The sequence below is a fragment of the Sus scrofa genome, chromosome 5 (genome assembly GCF_054392235.1).
Source record: "Sus scrofa isolate SSC_HxYL_T2T_F1_AM1 chromosome 5, Sscrofa_HxYL_maternal_Yorkshire_Landrace_v2.0, whole genome shotgun sequence".
Lineage (NCBI taxonomy): Eukaryota > Metazoa > Chordata > Mammalia > Artiodactyla > Suidae > Sus > Sus scrofa.
Genome location: NC_139387.1, coordinates 97,076,133 through 97,095,615, shown reverse-complemented (window position 1 = coordinate 97,095,615; position 19,483 = coordinate 97,076,133). Strand labels below are relative to the sequence as shown.

The 19,483-nt window shown below is 40.4% G+C and overlaps 1 protein-coding gene across 1 annotated transcript in view; it reads right to left on the bottom strand.

The window, feature by feature from the left end:
- LOC146403573 (uncharacterized) overlaps nt 1-19,483 on the bottom strand; it is a 228,571-nt gene that overhangs the window by 138,159 nt on the left and 70,929 nt on the right. The gene's annotated exons all lie outside the window — the stretch shown is intronic.

Below are 19,483 nucleotides of genomic sequence, written 5' to 3'. Positions count from 1 at the left end.
CGCATAGGAGGAATCTAAAGAAGGTTAGAAGATACCAGAGGGCAATGGGCCATTGGGCAAAGTGGTTGTAAGACAGGTGGTGTGGGTAGGAAGGAGCTGGGCCACGGAAGACCTCACTGCAAAATACAATTTCGATCTTCATCTCAGGATGAAGAATTTTAGGGTAAATTGGTGATTCTTGATCAGATTGGCACCTCTAAAGATCACTCTGCTTACAAGGTGGAGAATAAGCTGGAAGAGACTCAGGAGGAGGCTGTTAGACCAACTTATGAGACTATCACATTCATCCAGGCAAGAGATGCTGGTTCTTTAAGCTACAGTGATTAGTGGAGATGAAGAGAAATGGACAGGACTGAAATACTGTCAAAATATTTGACCATATAGGCAATGGGTAAGAAGACATTGTCCTACTGTGCAATGAAAAGGAATGGACTATATTCAATAACAAGACAGAAACTTTGGAGGATTAGAAAAGGGGAACTGACCAGGAAGAGGCACAAAGGAATGTTTGGGGGTGAAATCTAAATTGTGCTGGTAATTACATAGGCATATAAATAGGTCAAAATTTAGCAAAATGTATATTTAAATAGTTAAATTTTATTGTATGTAAAATAGATCTCAATAATGTTGATTTTGTTAGATATCAGTATAGCTTAATTATTAAGCATATGGATTTTGGAATGATGTAGACATGAGTTTTATTCCTACATTAGTAATCGTGCCATTCTAGGAAAGCCAATAAAATGGGAAAGGAGAATGACTGTTCCGAGGATCAAATCACTCAATTTAGCAGACTGCTAAATACAAAGGCAAGAGGGCCTGTCATTAAAATTTCATTCCTTGACCCAGTGGGAACACCGGATCAAGGAATGAACGGATCCTGAGTGTGTGTCCTATTTTTAGATATATGCAAGGCCCTATGCAGATGTTGTCGCATTGATTCTAAGGAAAACTCTTAAGAGATGGTTATTATTCCAATAGCTTAGAAATGTAGAAATCTCCCAGGAAACAGTAACTTGGCCAAGGTTACTCACAGAGTGAACAGGGAGCCAAGGTCATTGCCGTGGTGAGAGAAACCTCCCCCAGACCCACTTCAGTGAACTGACGGCAAACTGAAGAGTCCTTGTAGGGGATTCTCCAAAAAGCAGCACTTAAACATGGTGGTCTGAGAAATTATTTTAGACGGTACATGATTAAACATTAGTTTTCTTGCTCTGATTGCATTCATTTTTAAGGTTACTGTATTAGTCTTTCAGACTGCTATTATAAAATACCACATACTGGGTAACTTACAAACAACAGGAATTTATTTCTCATGGCCTCTCTGGATGCTGGAAGTCTGAGATCAGGGGGCCAGCATGGTCAGATGAGGGCTTTCTTCTGAGTTGCAGTGTTCTCACTGAATCCTCACACGGCGGAAGGGACAAGAGAACCCTTAGGTATCAACCCCATTCATGGTAGCTCCACCCTCATGACCTGATCACCTCCCAAAGGCTGCATGTCCTAATACCATCCCACTAGGCTTTAGGATTTCAACATACAAATTTGAGGAGGGGGGCACAAACATTCAGGTGATAGCAGTTAGTTTCAGCAGTTAGTTTCCACTTAGGTTAATGATAGTGGAATAATGTATTGTCTGCATCCGACAATACATTAAAAGGATTGTACATCATGATCAAGTGCAATTTATCCCAGGGATGCAAGGGTTCTTCAATATCCACAAAGCAATCAGTGTGATACACCACATTAACAAACTGAGGCATAAAAACCATATGATCCTCTCAATAGACGCAGAAAAAGCCTTTGACAAAACCTAACACCCATTTCTGATAAAAAAAAAAAAACCCTCCAGAAAGTGGGCATAGTGGGAACCTACCTCAACATAATAAAGGCCATATATGACAAACCCACAGCGAACATCATTCTCAATGGTGAAAAGCTGAAAGAATTCCCACTGAGATCAGGAACAAGACAAGGATGTCCCCTCTCACCACTACTCTTCAACATAGTTTTGGAAGTCCTAGCCACAGCAATCAGAGAAGTAAAAGAGATAAAAGGAATCCAAATTGGAAAGGAAGAAGTAAACTATCACTCTTTGCAGATGACATGATACTATACCTAGAGAATCCTGAAGACTCTACCAGAAAACTGTTAGAGCTGATCCATGAATTTGGCGAAGTCACAGCATACAAAATTAATACACAGAAATCGATGGCATTTCTATAAATTAACAATGAAAGATCAGGGCGTTCCCATCGTGCTTCAGTGGAAACGAATCCGACTAGGAAAACATGAGGTTTCGGGTTCAATCCCTGGCCTTGCTCAGTGGGTTAAGGATCCGGCATTGCCATGAGCTGTGGTTGTAGGTTGCAGATGCGGCTTGGATCCTGCATTGCTGTGGCTATGGCATAGGCCAGCAGCTGTAGTTCCCATTCAACCCTAGCCTGGGAACCTCCATATACTGCAGGTGTGGCTCTGAAAAGACAAAAGACCAAAAAAAAAAAAAAAAAAAAAAAAAAAGATCAGAAGGAGAAATTAGGGAAGCAATCCCACTTACCATCACATCCAAAAGAATGAAATACCTAGGAGTAAACCTACCTAAAGAGACAAAAGACCTGTACTCTGAAAACTATAAGACACTGATGAAAGAAATCAAAGAAGACACAAATAGATGGAAAGACATACCATATTCTTGGATTGCAAGAGTTAATATTATCAAAATGACTATATTACCTAAGGCAATCTACAGATTCAATGCAATCCCTATCAAATTACAAAGGACATTTTTCACAGAACTTGAACAAAATATTTTAAAGTCTGTTTGGAAGCACAAAAGACCCAGAAGAGCCAAAGACATCCTGAAAAAGAAAAATGGAACTGGAAGAATCAGGCTCCCAGACTTCAGACTATCCTACAAAGCAACAGTCATCCAAACCATATGGTACTGGCACAAAGACAGAAATAGAGATCAGTGGAACAGGACAGAAAGCCCAGAATTAAACCCACACACCTACAGACAACTAATCTATGACAAAGGAGGCAAGAATATACAATGGAGAAAAGACAGCCTGTTCAATAAGTGATGCTGAGAACACTGGACAGCCACATGGAAAAGAATGAAATGAGAACACTCCCCAACACCATACACAAAAATAAACTCCAAATGGATTAAAGACCTAGATATAAGACCAGACAATATCAAACTCTTAGAGGAAAACATAGGCCAAACCCTCTCTGACATAAACGACAGCAACATCTTCTCAGATCCACCTCTTAGAGGAATGACAGTAAAAACAAAAATAAACAAATGGGACCTAATCAAACTTCAAAGTTTCTGCACAGCAAAGGAAACCCTAAACAACACAAAAAGACAACCCACAGAATGGGGGAAAATCTTTGCAAATGAATCAACTGACAAGGGATTAATCTCCAAAATGTATAAACACCTTCTGCAGCTCCATACCAAAAAAACAAACAACTCCATCCAAAAATCGGCAGAAGATCTCAACGGACAGTTCTCCAAAGAAGACACACAGATGGCCAAAAAACACATGAAAAGATGTTCAACATCACTCATTATTCAAGAAATGCAAATCAAAACCACTAGGAGGTACCACCTTACACCAGCCAGAATGGCCATCATCAAAACGTCTACAAACAATAAGTGCTGGAGAGGGTGTGGACAAAAAGGAACCCTATGACACTGTTGGGGGGATTGTAAATTTGTGCAACCACTGTGGAAAACAGTATGGAGATCCCTCAGAAAACTAAACAGAACTACCATTTGATCCAGCAATCTCACTCCTGGGCATCTATCCAGAGAAAACCATGACTCGCAAAGACACATGTACTCCGATGTTCACTGCAGCACAATTTGCAATAGCCAAAACATGGAAACAACCTAAATGTCCATCGACAGAGAAGTGGATCAAGAAGATGTGGTACATATACACAATGGAATATTACTCAGCCATTACAAGGAAAGAAATACTGGCATTTTTAGCAACATGGATGGACCTAGAAATTATCATGCTAAATAAAGTCAGTCAGACAAGGAGACACCAACATCAAATGCTTTCACTGACATGTGGAATCTGAAAAAAGGACAGAGTGAACTTCTTTGCAGAACAGAGGCTGACTCACAGACATCGAAAAACTTATGGTCTCTGGAGGAGACAGTTTTGGGAGATGTGCTTGGGTTATGGGATGGAAATCCTGTGAAATTGGATTGTGATGATCATTGTACAACTACAGGTGTGATAAATTCATTGAGTAATAAAAAAATGATAGTGGTTTTCCATTTATGGGGATGAATTAAATTTCTTTTAAGCATAAATTTGCTTAAGCTTTTTAAAATGAGTCAGATTAAAACTATGAAGGAATCGGAGCTCTTTTCATGGCTCAGTGGCAATGAATCCAACTAGTATCCATGAGGATGTGGGTTCAATCCTTGGCCTTGCTCAGTCGGTTAAGGATTCGGCACTGCCATGAGCTATGGTGTAGGTCACAGATGAGGCTCAGATCTGGCACTGTAGCTGTGGTGTAGGCTCCGATTCGATCCCTGGCCTGGAACTTTCATATGCCATGGGTGTGGCCCTAAAAAGCTAAAAAAAAAAAAAAAAAAAACTATGAAAGAATTGATAGTATGGGCACTACTTGAATATATCAAAATCATCAAGAGGATTTGAAATGAGTTAAGCTTGAGAAAGGCTGGACCAGCCCAAGCAGAGAAGTGCTAAGGCCTGGAGATGCCAGGAAGGTGGTCCAGGGATGCAGGCGGATTCAGGCTGCGGCTTCGGCAAACTTAGCCTGAGAAGAGAGTTTAAGCTCATATCACTATTCCCATTTGAGTGGCTCCAAGAGATCTAGCAACAAAGCTTAGGTCCTGGAGAAGGAATCAAGATGAGGAAGAGAAAGGGACATGGTGGTGGGGGGAGTGGCGGGGGAGAGCAGTGGGAAGGAGCTAGGAAAAGAGCTAGAGCAAATAATAAACAAGAGTCTCTCTCAATGTCAGGGCACCAGCACTATTGTCTTTCCACTTCAGCTAGGACAGCTTTTTGGAGAAAGCCAAAACAATTCAAAGCTTTCCTTAGAATCTCATTTTCCTCTATAAACTAGGAAAAATCCAGCTGTAAAATGATTGTTTTCAGAAACAAAAGAATCAAAATAATGAATCTTCTTGTACTTTCACTTCACTCTGTCACTATCACAGGTGGCTTTTGGAAATGAGGCAAGAGACAATAGAGTAGTTGTTCCTAGAAAAAGACAGTGACACTCTGCAAATTTAAATCCACTGCCTCTTATACCCAGCATTGTGTTTCCCAAGCAAAATCTTTGCAGAGCAGCTGGATGGCACACAAGATATATTATTCCTATAAGCCAGGACTTTTTTTTTTCCTAATCTCATATTCAAACTAATCCTTGGGGGATTTCTTAAATGCTTATGGAATTTATTCCATGCCCTGTTTTAACTCCTGTTTCTCTGCATGGTCCCGGCATGTTCCAGCTTAAGATTTGGTCACATTAACTTCCAATATTCTTTTTTTTTTTTCCTGTCTTTTGCCTTTTCTAGGGCCTCTCCTGTGGCATATGGAGGCTCCCAGGCTAGTGGTCCAATCAGAGCTATAGCTGCCGGTCTACACCACAGCCACAGCAATGCCAGATCCAAGCCATGTCTGTGACCTACAGCACAGCTCATGGCAATGCCGGATCCTCAACCCACTGAGCAAGGCCAGGGAACGAACCCACAACCTCATGGTTCCTAGTCGGATTCATTAACCACTGCGCCACGATGGGAACTCCATCCAATATTCTTAACACCATCACCCCCACAACCACACACTATCTGTGCCCGGGTTCTGGAGAGAGAGTTCCTATACTCATTTATGGAGGAAGCCTGAGGGAGAGAGTTAGAATCCTCTTTACACCTGCAAATCAGTCTGAAGGACAGAAGGGCAGGAGGAGGAATGAGACAATGAGAGTTGGGCAGACCTCAATGTTAGACAAAAATGGAGCCCAAGAGAAAGAAGCAACAAACTACACCCTATGGGTGGAACCTTTAGGGGATAAAGAAAAAGATTATAAACCAGGGGCCTGTAGGGTCACAAGAGGTACTTCTGGAGAACTCTATGTTCAAAACGGACACTGAATGAAGGTTTGCTGATTGGATCAATAAATATATGAATGGTTGCAGAAGCTAGAGGGGCCAGGGCAGGCTCAAGAGAGAGAAAATAGGAAACTGACCACCCAAAAGCTTATTTGTGTGTGTGTGTTTTCCATTTTCAATCAAATGTGGGTTGAAGTGGGGTTCCTATTGTGGCTCGGCAGGTTGAAAACCCAACATAGTGTTCATAAGGAGTGGGTTCGATCCCTGGCCTCGCTCAGTGAGTTAAGGATCCAGCATTGCTGTCGCTGTGGCATAGGCCACAAGCTACAGCTCTGATTCGACCCCTAGCCTGGGAACTTCCATAGGCTGCAGGTACAGCCCTAAAAAAACAAAAATGTGTATTGAGATTAGAAGACACATCAGTATCTCCCCTGATCAGCCCTGTTGCCCAAACCTATGTATTAGATCAAAATGTGACATGGCACCTCTCTTGTATTTTACAATAAAGGCCTACAAGCCCCAAGGGCTTTCTATGGTTAAAGAAGTTGAAACTTATAAAGTGAAAGAGAGGTAAGAACATGGTATGTGATAACTTCCATAAAAACTGGCAAAGAAGTTCCCATCACGGTGCAGTGGTTAACAAATCCGACTAGGAACCATGGGGTTGCGGGTTTGATCCCTGGCCTTGCTCAGTGGGTTAAGGATCTGGCGTTGCTGTGAGCTGTGGTATAGGATGCAGACGCGGCTCGGATCCCACGTTGCTGTGGCTCTGGTGTAGGCCGGTGGCTACAGCTCTGGTTTGACCCCTAGCCTGGGAACCTCCATATGCCATGGGAAACGGCCCTAGAAAAGGCAAAAAGACACAGAAGGAAAAAAAAAAAAAAAAACTGGTAAAAATGCCCTAAGTATTAGCCTGGTTATTGTCTTACATAAAGAGCACTTACTATTTCAGGGAGCATCTATTGAGAGGCTACCACCCACTTCATGGTTGATGCAGGACAGATGCTTGGCCCTGAACAGTAGGGTAGTAGAGAGAATTGGGTGAAGAACCAGGATAGATGAATCCGTGCCCCACCCCTGATGTTCAGTGACTTTGGAAAGGGCATTACAGGCAGAGAATAACTTGCGAACCATTCCAGAGAGACAAGAAATAGCACATGAGTTCAAGAAAAAATCAGCAGCATAGTGTTCATTAAAATCATCAGGTAGAGATGGCAAGATTTTAGCTAATACGTAGCAAGTGCTCAATGAATATTTGTTGAATGAATGAATGAATAAGAAGTAGGCAGAAACAGATTATAGAGGACCTTATATTCACTCCATGCTAAGAAACTTGTATTTCTTGGATGCTTGTAAGCAATGGAGACTCACAGAGAGGAGAGGACTGTATCCAGACTTAGGTTATAGCTAGGTGCATCGCTGTTTGGGAAACTAATTTTGGAAAACAAGAAATGACATGAAAACCACTCAAGAGTTTATGGTCCTAGGGAAGAAGAAGAGCAAATGACTTGGAGAAGTCAGAACTAAATCAGACAGCACTTGGCAAGTAATTAGATAAGTAATCTAAGCAGAAGAAAATTGAAATCATGAGATTTCACAGTAATAAAATGCTTGATAGTAATACCAATTTATATAGAAAGTGCATGAAGAACAAGTGCAGAATGGAAACTTCTTAGTTTGACTTTGGACATATGGAGTGGAATATTCAGGTGGAAGTAAACCACAGCTAACATTTACTGAGCCTTTCCTATGGACTGAGAGTTACTCTAAGCCTCTTACACATGTGATCTCATTTAATCTTCATAGCAGCCCCCCATGAGATCTGTAAAATTATTAACACCATTTTTTAGAAAAAGAAAACAAAGCATAGAGAGTTTAAGTTCCCCAAGTTCCTAAACTGGTGTCAGAATCAGACCCAAAAGCAAACCATCTGGCTCTAAATCATTCTCTCTCAACCTCTGTGCAACTGCATAGATAGTGAGGCCCCAGAGCCCTTCCCCTATCTCTTCTTGTAGAAAGAGAACTTTAAAAAAATCAAAATAGGGGGAGTTCCCGTCGTGGCGCAGTGGTTAACGAATCCGACTAGGAACCATGAGGTTGTGGGTTCGGTCCCTGCCCTTGCTCAGTGGGTTAACGATCCGGCGTTGCCGTGAGCTGTGGTGTAGGTTGCAGACGCAGCTCGGATCCCGAGTTGCTGTGGCTCTGGCGTAGGCCGGTGGCTACAGCTCCGATTAGACCGCTAGCCTGGGAACCTCCAGGAGTGGCCCAAGAAATAGCAAAAAGACAAAAAAATTAAAAAATTAAAAAATTAAAAAATTAAAAAATCAAAGTAAAGTGATGATTTTAATTTCTTAAGCATACAAATTGCAAGAATCCCAGCCATCACATTGCAAATGCCATTATTGTTAGTGATTTAAAACCATTAAATTTCAACTTATATTTTAATGTACATCTAGTCTCCAAAGCAAGCAAGACACAATGTTAATCTTTTTCAATCTTTTTTTGTTTTTCACTTTTGGCCACCTCATGGCATATGGAGTTCCCAGGCCAGTAGGCCAGGGATCAAACCCAAGCCACAGTCATGACCCATGCTACAGCTGCAGCAATGCCAGATCTTTAGCCCACTGTGCCAGGCCAGGGATGGAACCTGGCAGTGTGCTCCAGATACACTGCAGATCCCGTTGCACCACAGCAGAAACTCCATAATGTTATTTTTATATATTTTTATATTTTATGTCAAGTCATGATTTTTATACCATTTTTAGAGTGAATTAAGTATCATACAGTTATTTGTTAAATAGAGAAGTTAAAATTGGTCTTTACATGTATTTAAATACTATTACAGAACATTTTAAAGTATGTTTTAACATAATCTTCAAGAATATACCACTCTTGGAGTTCCCGTTTTGGCTCAGCAGTTAACCAATCTGACTAGCATCCATGAGGACGAAGGTTCGATCCGTGGCCTTGCTCAGTGGGTTAAGGATCCAGCGTTGCCATGAGCTTTGGTGTAGGTTGCAGATGCAGCTCCGATCCTGCGTTGCTGTGGCTGTGGTGTAGGCCAGCAGTTACAGCTCCAATTTGACCCCTAGCCTGGGAACCTCCATATGTCACAGGTGGGCTCTAAAAGGCAAAAGAAAAAAAAAAAACTCTTAAATTGACTTTTAACTTAAAATTACTTGTTTGCTTTCTAGTTACTTTGCAAAAATTATGCAATAATTTTTTTAATTCCTAAGAGATTTTGTGAAATTATATATTACTTATAAAATCAGTTTTTTAAAAAGGTCAGGAACTACTGCTTGGCACTATACTTCCGCCATTTTAGGACATGTTTCATAATCAAGAGACCTCCATGAACAACTCAGTAAGAAAAAATCTGAGAACTTTTCCATTCTGAGGTTTGTGGTAGAGGGTTCAGTTTTGACTGGAATACTTCACTGTGTGACTGACTAATCGCTATAGGAACGCAGCTCGAGACTTTGCGGGTGTGCTCTGCTGATGAGCTACTGTGTTCAAAGCTCAATGCCATTTTCATTTGACTTTTATCCTTCACAGATCAAGACACAGTAGCCCTCTTTAAAAAGCCGGGGGGGTTGTTTGTTTGTTTGTTTTATTTTTTGTTTTTAGGGCTGCACCTGTGGCACATGGAAGTTCCCGGGCTAGAGAACGAATTGGAGCTGCAGCTGCCAGGCCTCTGCCATAGCCACAGCAACAGGGGATGCAGGCTGCATCTGCAACCCACGCCACAGCTCAGGGCAGCGCCAGATCCCCGACCCTCTGAGGAAGGCCAGGAATTGAACCCACATCCTCATGGACACTAGTCAGATTCGTTTCCACTGTGCCACAACTGGAACGCCCAAGCCAGGTTTAACAGAATGCACATGTGACACATTCTCAGAAATGGAGAAAAACACTTTTACTTCCTTTCCTGTCTACCAAAGACTCTAAAATTTATAACTTCCAGAGCAGCCAAAAGGAAGGTCTTTTTCTCTTGACCCTTGGCTGATCCTTTCTTTCACTTCCACGAATTTTCTCCTTCTTTCTGGCTGTGACATAGGTTTTGTTCTCCTTGAGATTCAGCCCTCAATAGAAAACTGAATTCAAGCAGGGTAAGAGAGTGATTATAGAAGCTAACTCATGACTACTGAGGACTTGAAGTACAGCTACAGGGACTGAGAAACTCAATTTTTAACTGTATTTGATTTGATTTTTTTTTAGATTTTTATATTTTCTATTATAGTTGCTTTACAATGTTCTGTCAATTTCTGCTGTACAGCAGTATTTGATCTTAATTTATTTAAATACTAACTTTAAAATTTATACCAAATTTAATTACTGATGAATTTCTGAGACTGGGGCGTTTGGAACAACCTGGATATATGAATCTACTTTTTCAACTGTAAATTTCCTGAAATCTAAATATATATCAAATATTTTCAATGAAAATTTAGCCTCTAATCTGAGCTGTGCTGTTAAGTGTTAAATATACACCAGGTTTTGAAGATAATACAGAAAAAGAGTGTAAAATATCTCATCAATGATTATATATTGAAAGGATAATATTTTGGCTATTGTGGGTTGAATGATATATATTATTAAAGATAATTTTACATGTTTCTTTTTACTTTTTTAATGTGGCTACTAGAACATTTTGAACTTTATGAGTGGCTCACATTATTTCTATTAGATGGTGCTGGTCTACAGCATGAGCAATGATGTCAGAAAGAATTAGCTTCTCCCATTTGCTGGCTGTATGACCTTAGGCAAGATACTTGACCTTTTTAAGCCTCTGTTTATTCATCTGTACACTGGGGTAAGTATTACTTTCTTCTGAATAGGCCTGTAGTGAATTTTATGTGAGACAATGAACAAAAAGCTTGTCACGGTGTCTGGCTCATAGCAAAATATTCTGTCAGTGTTCACTTTTATTATTGTTGTTGTTGTCATTATTCTCGAACAATCACCCAGCTGTTTAGTAAGAGAGTGCATGAAAATAAATGCTAGTCACCTATCACTTAACTGGTATCTCATGACTAGATAAAATAACCTCATTTTCCAAAACGTAAATAGGGACTTGAGGTCAGATGTGAGTTTTTCTCATATTTGCAGATTTATTCTCACGAAGAAAAAAATCACATTTTCATTGACTAAAGGCCTTTATTTAGAACAATAAAATGACTTGAAACCCAGACTTCCATGGGAAATCCAGGGCATGAGGTTTACTCCTAACAAATACTGAGGTACAATATCTCAAAGAACACAAACTCAGCAATCTTCATTCAGATTCAGTTTTAAAAGCTAAAGTTATATTCATATATACTACGGTGGTGGTGGGGGGAACAAGATTAAAAAGACTAAAAGTGGTCTGTATATACATTAGGGACTTCTGCTTCCAGAAAAATGGAGTACTTTTCCCTATTCCTCCTGATAAGTACAAATAAGAACCCTGCCCCTTATGCATAAATCAAACATAAGACTCTGAAAGGTGAAAAGAAGAAGGCAAAGGACAAGAGAGCTCAAAACCCAAGGAACAACATGATGGTAAATTCCCTGGGTTCCCTTATTATCTTACATATCCCAGACATGGAGCTGGAGTAATTAGACACACAAAATGCCAATAGGTACAAAAAAGAAAGTCTCAAAAACAAACAAGCAAAAAATTCCTGCTGTGTGCAGGCAAAGGATGAAGACAGAAGAAGTCTAGCAAGAGAGAAAACTTTCAACAGTAACCACTCTACACCAACCAACACCACAGAAAAAACCTTGCAATAAAATGCTTTACCGTTGAGCTGTATCCCCTCCAAAGAAACAAACTCTGAACCTACCTTCATCCATCAGGCAGGGAGTTTGGACTTCCAGCTGTAGTAATGGGGCACTCCTACGCCCGACTGGTGTAGCATCCAAGGAAGCCTAGCAGAGGTGCAAGACTTTCCCCACTACCCGGTAGTAATGAGGCCACATCAGTCCCTACACTATCAATAGAAGTCACATGGGGAGCTGGATGAACCCCTCCCACCCTCAATTGTCAGTGGAGGCTGAGTGGGAAACCTGTGCTTCTACCCTCACCAGGCATTAATGAAGAGGCTGACTCCCTTCCCCCAATCAGAGTGGCATTAGAGGATGTCAGCTAAAGCAGAAGGTTTAAATAAGATCCAGAGTATCATAACATAATATCCAAAATGTCCAGGTTTCAGTCAAAAAATCATTCATCATAGTAAGAACCAGGAAAATCTCAACTTTAATTTAAAAAGACAAATAAATGCCCAATAGTAAAATGACAGAGGTAGTAGATTAATCTGACAAACATTTTTAAACAGCCATCATAAAATAATTGCTTCAATGGGCAATTATGAACATATTTGAAATAAATGAAAAAATAGAAAGTCTTGGGAGTTCCTGTCATGGCTCAGTGGAAATGAATCCAACTAGGAAACCATGATGTTGCAGGTTTGATCCCTGGCCTCACTCATGGGTTAAGGATCTGGCATTGCCGTGAGTTGTGGTGTAGGTTGCAGATGCGGCTCGGATCTGGCGTTGCTGTGGCTCTGGCGTAGGCCGACAGCTATACCTTGGATTAGACCCCTAGCCTGGGAACCTCCATGTGCCCCAGGTGCAGCCCTAAAAAGACAAAAGACCAATAAAAAAAAAAGAAAGAAAGAAAGAAAGAAAAAAGAAAGTCTTAGCAAACAAGTAGAAAATTTAAGGAAGAATAAGTGGAAATGTTAAAACTGAAAAAGGCAATCACTGAAATAAAAAACTCAGTGGAAGGGCTCAACAGCCAAATAGATGGGACAAAGCAAAGAAACAGTGAACTTGAAAATAGGATAATAGGGAGTTCCCACTGTGGCATCATGGCACAGTGGCAACGAATCCAACTAGGAACCATGAGGTTTCGGGTTCAATCCCTGGCCTCGCTCAAAGGGTTAAGGATCCAGCATTGCCATGAGCTGCGGTGTCAGTTGCAGCCATGGCTCAGATTCTGCGTAGCTGTGACTGTGGCATAGGCCGGCAGCTGTAGCTCCAATTGGACCCCTAGCCTGGGAACCTCCATATGCCATGGGTGTGGTCCTAAAAAGCAAAAAAAAAAAAAAAAAAAAAAAGGGATAATAGAAATTACCCAATTTAAAGAACAAAAAGAAAATACATTGAAAAAAAAATGAACAGACCAACAGGGAACTGCAGCTTATTAAAAAAAAAAAAATTTCAACATTCATGTCATTGGAGTCCCAGAAGAAAAGAAAAAGGGTGGGGCTGAAAAAGAATTTGAGTAAATAATGGCTGAATTCCTCAAACTTGGCACTAGACATAAAGCTACAGATTCAAGAAGCTCAGTGAGCATTCTCGGTTCCTATAGTGTAGTAGTTATTACATTCGCCTCACTAGAAGCTCAGTGAACCCAAACAGGATAAACCCAAAGAAATCCATGCCAAGACACATCATAGTCAAACTCCTGAAAACTAAAGACAAAGAAAAAAATCTCGAAAGCAGAGAGAAAGTCACACCACCTTACCGGTAGGGGGAAAACAACCCTAATAAAAGCAGATTTCTCATCAGATACTATGGCAATCAGAAGGAAGTGTCCCAACATTTTTCCAACACTGAAGGCAATGAACTGTCAACTCAGAATTCTGTCTCCAGTAAAAATATCCCTCAGGAATGAAAGAAAAATTTGGCCATTCCCAGATGAAAGAAAACTAAGAGAATTTGTCACCATCAGGTAAACTCTAAAAGAGTGGTTAAAGGAAGTTCTCTAAATGGAAAGGAAATGGTAAAAGAAGTAATCTTGGCACATCAGGAAGGAAGAAAAAAACAAAACAAAGAGTAAAAATATGAATAAATACAATGCATTTTCCTTCTCCTCTCAAGTTTTCCAAATTGATCAATGAAGCAATGATGATAACACTGATGTGGTTCCAAAAGTATGTAATGGATGATTTAAGGCACTTATAAATAGGTGGGATAAAGGGACAGAATGGGAGGTAAGATATCTATACTTCACTTGGACTAATAAAATTCCAATACCAGTAACTGTGATAGTTACATATATGTAATGTAATACCTAGAGCAACCACTAAGAAACTTATAAAAAGAGAAACACTATCAGTAAACCGAAATAAAATTCTAAAAAGTGTTCAATAACCCTTAGGGAAGTAGGGGAAAAAAATAGAAACAAACAAAAACACAGTGAAAACAAAACAAATGGAAAACAAAAATAAATAAGTAAAACGGCAGACACAAGCTCTACCACATTAATAATTCCATAATTGTAAAGGTTCTCCTACATCAATTAAAAGACAAAGATTAGCAGGATTAAAAAGTATGGCCCAACTATATACTGTCTAAAGGAAACTCAATTCAATTACAATTGGCCCTTAAAAAACCCGAGGGTTAAAGAGACTGATGCTCCATGTAGTCTATGCAGTCAAAAAACTCTACATATAACCTATGGTTGGCCCTCTGTAAATACAGTTCCTCCTTACCTGAGACTCCTCTGTGTCCATGGTTTCACATCCTCAGATTAACCAACTATGGGACCGTGTAACACCACAGTACTTATTATTTTTTTTAAATAATCTGTGTATAACTCGATCCATGCAGTTCAAACCCATGTTATTCAAGGGTCAACTGTATAGTGATGTAGGCAGGTTGAATGTAAAAGGGTAGAAAAAGATGTATCATGGAAACATTAATAAAAAGAAAGATTGAATGGCTATATTAATATCATACGAAGTCTTTAAAGCAAAGAAAATTACCAGAGATGAAGACACTATTACATAATAATAAAAGGATCAATCCATCAAGAAGACATAGCTATCCTAAGTGTGTATGCAACAAATAACAGAATTACAAACCATATGAAGCAAAAACTGATAGAACTGAAAGAAAAGACAAATCCGTAATTATAATTATAGACCTCAACACCCACTTTCTCAACAACTGATGGAATAGCTAGATGCAAAATTATCAAAGATATTGAAGAACTCAATAGCACTATTAACTAACAAGATTAATTGATATTCATAGATTACTTCACCCAATGATAGCAGAATACACATTATTTTCCACAACCCATGGAATATTCACCAAAACAGACCATATCCTGGGCCATAAAACCAACCTCAAAAAATTTAAAAGAAACAAAATTATGAAGAGTGTGTTTTTTAACCACAATGCAGTCAAACTAGAAACCAATAACAGAAAGATAACAGGAATATCTCTAAACACTGGGAACTAAACAACACATTTTCAAATACATCAGGGATAATAAAATCTCGAGGGAAATCTTTTTAATACAATGAAAATAAAAACACAACATAACAAAATTTGTGGGACAGAGCTAATGCAGTGCTTAAGAGGAAATTTATAGCACTAATGGTAACATTAGAAAAGAGGAAACATCTCAAATCAATAAAATAAGCTCTCATCTCAAGAAATTAATAAAAATAAAAGCAAAACAGTTCCCATCCCGGTGCAGTGGTAATGAATCCAACTAGGAACCATGAGGTTGCAGGTTTGATCCCTGGCCTTGCTCAGTGGGTTAAGGATCTGGTGTTGCCGTGAGCTGTGGTGTAGGTCACAGACATGGCTCGGATCTGGCGTTGCTGTGGCTGTGGCATAGGCTGGCAGCTACAGCTCTGATTTGACCCCTAGCTTGGGAACCTCCATATGATGCTGGTGCAGCCCTAAAAAGCAAAAAAATAAAAATAAAATTTTAAAAATAAAATGCAAAGTAAACCTAAAGAAAGTAGAAGAAAGGAAATAATTTTTATAAGAGATCAATGAAATAGAAAACAGAAAAAAATAACTGGAACAAAAGCTTTTTTTTTTTGGCTTTTGGGGCTTTTTTTCAGTTTTTTGTTTGTTTGTCTTTTTTAGTGCTGCACCTGCAGCATATGGAGGTTCCTAGGCTAGGGGTCAAACCGGAGCTGTAGCTGCCAGCCTATGCCACAGCCATAGCAACACCAGATCTGAGCCATCTCTGCGATCTACACCACAGCTCATGGCAACTCCAGATCCTTAACCCACTGAGCAAGGCCAGGGATCGAACTCTTGCCCTCATGGATACTAGTCAGGTTAGTGAACCACCAAGCCACAAGGAACTACATAAAAAATGGTTTTTTTAAAATATGATTGAAAAACCTCTAATAAGACTGACAAAGAAAAAAAGAGAAAAGACAAGTTACCATTATCAGGAATACAATAGGATTTTTCCAAAGGTAATTAAGGGAACCAGCCTATACACAGATTTTTATTTTTATTTTTTGGCCATGCCCTAGGCATACAAAAGTTCCCAGGCCAGGGACTGAACTTGAGCCACAGCGGTAACCCAAGCCACAGCAGTGACAATGCTGAGTCCATAACCACTAGGCCACCAGGGAATTCTTCACACATAAATTTGAAGACTTAGATGAAATGGACCAATTCTACAAAAAGTACAAACTACCACAACTTATCCAATATGAAATCAATCATTTGAAGAGCTCTGTAACTATTTTGAAAACTGAATTCGCAATTTTAAAACTCTTGAAGAGAAATCTTCAGGCCCAGATGGATTCACTGGAGAATTCAGCCTAACATTCAGAGAAGAATTAACACCAAACCTACACAATCTCTTCCAAAAAACAGAAGAGGCGGGAATGTATAAGTCACTTATTAGCTCAACTTGGCCTCTTTGCTCCACCACAGTGGAACATACAGAGCGAGAATGAACCCATGCTGCTGCCTTTGCCCAGGATGCTTTCCAATCAAGCCCACTCAGTGCTCAGAGCTCGGCTTGTTCAGCGCCCATGCTACTTCCTCTGGGAGGCCCAAAGGAGGGGAGGGCTCTGCTTTATGCATTTACAGTCCCTGGTGTAGTTTCTCTGAGACATTCTGTGGCAATTTAAATTCATTATTCGCAATAATATGTCTAAGGTCTTCCTCCCCTTCTAGAATAGTCTAGGCTAAAAACTGTAAACCATATAAGGATAGGAAATCAGATGGCCTTGTGCCTGGAGCCCTGTGTCTGAGACACATACATCATTAGATCAATACTGAGTGAATACATACTCAGGTCCCTGCAGAGAAACAGGGTGTGTGTGTGTGTGAGAGAGAGAGAGAGACTGACTTATCATAAGGAACTGGCTCAGGCAATTCTGAAGCAAGTCCCAAGATCTACAGAGTGAGTTGGCAAACTGGAGACCCAGAAGCTGAGATGGTACAGTTCCAGTCCAAGTCGCAAGACCCAAGAAGAGCCAATGTTTCAGTTTAAGTCGGAAGGCATGAAAAAGCCAGTGTCCCAGCACTAGAGCAGTCAGGCAGGAGGAATTCTCTCTTACTTGGAGGAAGGCCAGCCCTTTTGTCTTATTTAGGTTTTTAGCTGATTGGACGAGGCCCATCAAATTAAAAAGGACAGTCGCCTTTGCTCCATCTACCAACTTAAAAGTTAATCTCATCCAAAAACACTCTCACAGAAATACCCAGAATAATATTTTACCAAATATCTGGGACCCCCTGGCCCACTCAAGTTGACACATAAAGTTAACCATTACAATAACAGTAAATGAATTTTTTTTTAAAAAAAGTTGTTTGTACAATTAATCTATTAAGTATAACAGCCTGTGGTCAATATTCATTTTCCTTTTTTGGGTGAAAAGCATACTGCAGCTAATTCATCAATGAATTCATAGTCGTTAGCTAGGTATTTCATCTTGAATGATATCGTAATAATAACTGTTATTAACCAAGTACTTTCCTTTGTGTCTATACTCTCCGATCCTCCCAACAACTCTGGCAGGTTCAGAGAGGTTGTATAACATGTCCAAGCAGGCAGGTAACAGCAAAGCCATGACCGAAACCCAAATTCATCTTCTCAAGGTTTTACCTCCTTAAATGATTCCCATTAAGAAAACAAAGCCGGGAGTTCCCGTCATGGCGCAGTGGTTAACGAATCCGACTAGGAACCATGAGGTTGCAGGTTCGGTCCCTGCCCTTGCTCAGTGGGTTAATGATCCGGCGTTGCCGTGAGCTGTGGTGTAGGTTGCAGACGCGGCTCGGATCCCGCGTTGCTGTGGCTCTGGCGTAGGCCGGTGGCTACAGCTCCGATTCAACCCCTAGCCTGGGAACCTCCATATGCTGCGGGAGCGGCCCAAGAAATAGCAACAATAACAACAACAACAAAAAAAGACAAAAGACAAAAGACAAAAAAAAAAAAAAAAAAGAAAAGAAAACAAAGCCAATAGAATTGCCAAAGTTGAGAAACAATTTGCAGCTCAGACTTTTTATCAGCAAGTTATTTAACCCCATCAAGCCCCAGTTTCCTCCATTCGTTGGAAAAGGGTAGAAGTACCCTTGTTAGAGTGTTGTTGGAGTATTCATGGAGCTAAAGACTATGAAGAGTTTAGCACCAGTGCTGGGCACAGTAGATGCTCGTAAATGTTAACTAGTAACAGCAGTTTCTCAAATTCCATTGACTCTACTAGCATCTGCTCTTTCAGGCATCCAGACCCCAGTAAAATCCTCCTCGAGGACTGGCAGGGCATCAGGAACAGGGCAGCTCACAAGTGGTCCTAATTCAGTCCACCACTCACAGCCTCTTCATGGCATCCAGTGTGCTCTTCCTCCCCACCTCTGCCGGCCCCCAACACTCCCCACTCACAGGTACACATATACATTTTTCTCCCCTCATTTAAATAGCCCCATTTTTTCCAGGAGTCCCCAGGGCTTGGCCAGGGACTGGTATCTGAAACTGGCACCAAACCATCCTTCATTTTCCTTTTTTCTCCCCAAGCAGACCCTTTCAATCCAAGCAAATCAGCTCAAGCTAACAGATGCTTGCAGGTTACCAGGTCTACCAGCTCAATGTACCTGTCCAAAGCAACTGAATCCAGGTTAAAGCCCAGTGCAGACACAAGACTGGGCACAATAGTAGAATTTGTCATCAATTTATTTTCCACCCAAGTACTTCTCTGGACCAGGTTCTTATTTCCAATGTCAAGATCTGGGAGTTCCCGTTGTGGCTCAGCGGTTAATGAACCCAACTAGCATCCATGAGGACTCGGGTTCAATCCCTGGCCTAACTCAATGGGTTAAGGATCTGGCATTGCCGAGAGCTGTGGTGTAGGTGGTAGACGAGGCTCAGATCTGGTGTTGCTGTGGCTGTGGTGTAGGCTGGCAGCTGTATCTCCGATTGGACCCCTAGCCTGGGAACTCCATATACCTCGGGTGTGGCCCTAAAAGACAAAAAGACAAAAAAAAAAAAAAAAAAGATCTGCCTGTCCTATTATTTTTATTTTTTATTTTATTTACTTCTGTTTCATTCTTCCTATGATACTTCTTTTAAACATTAATTTATTCAAACACTAAGAGAAAGGCTAATAAAAATGTTCTATACTCAAA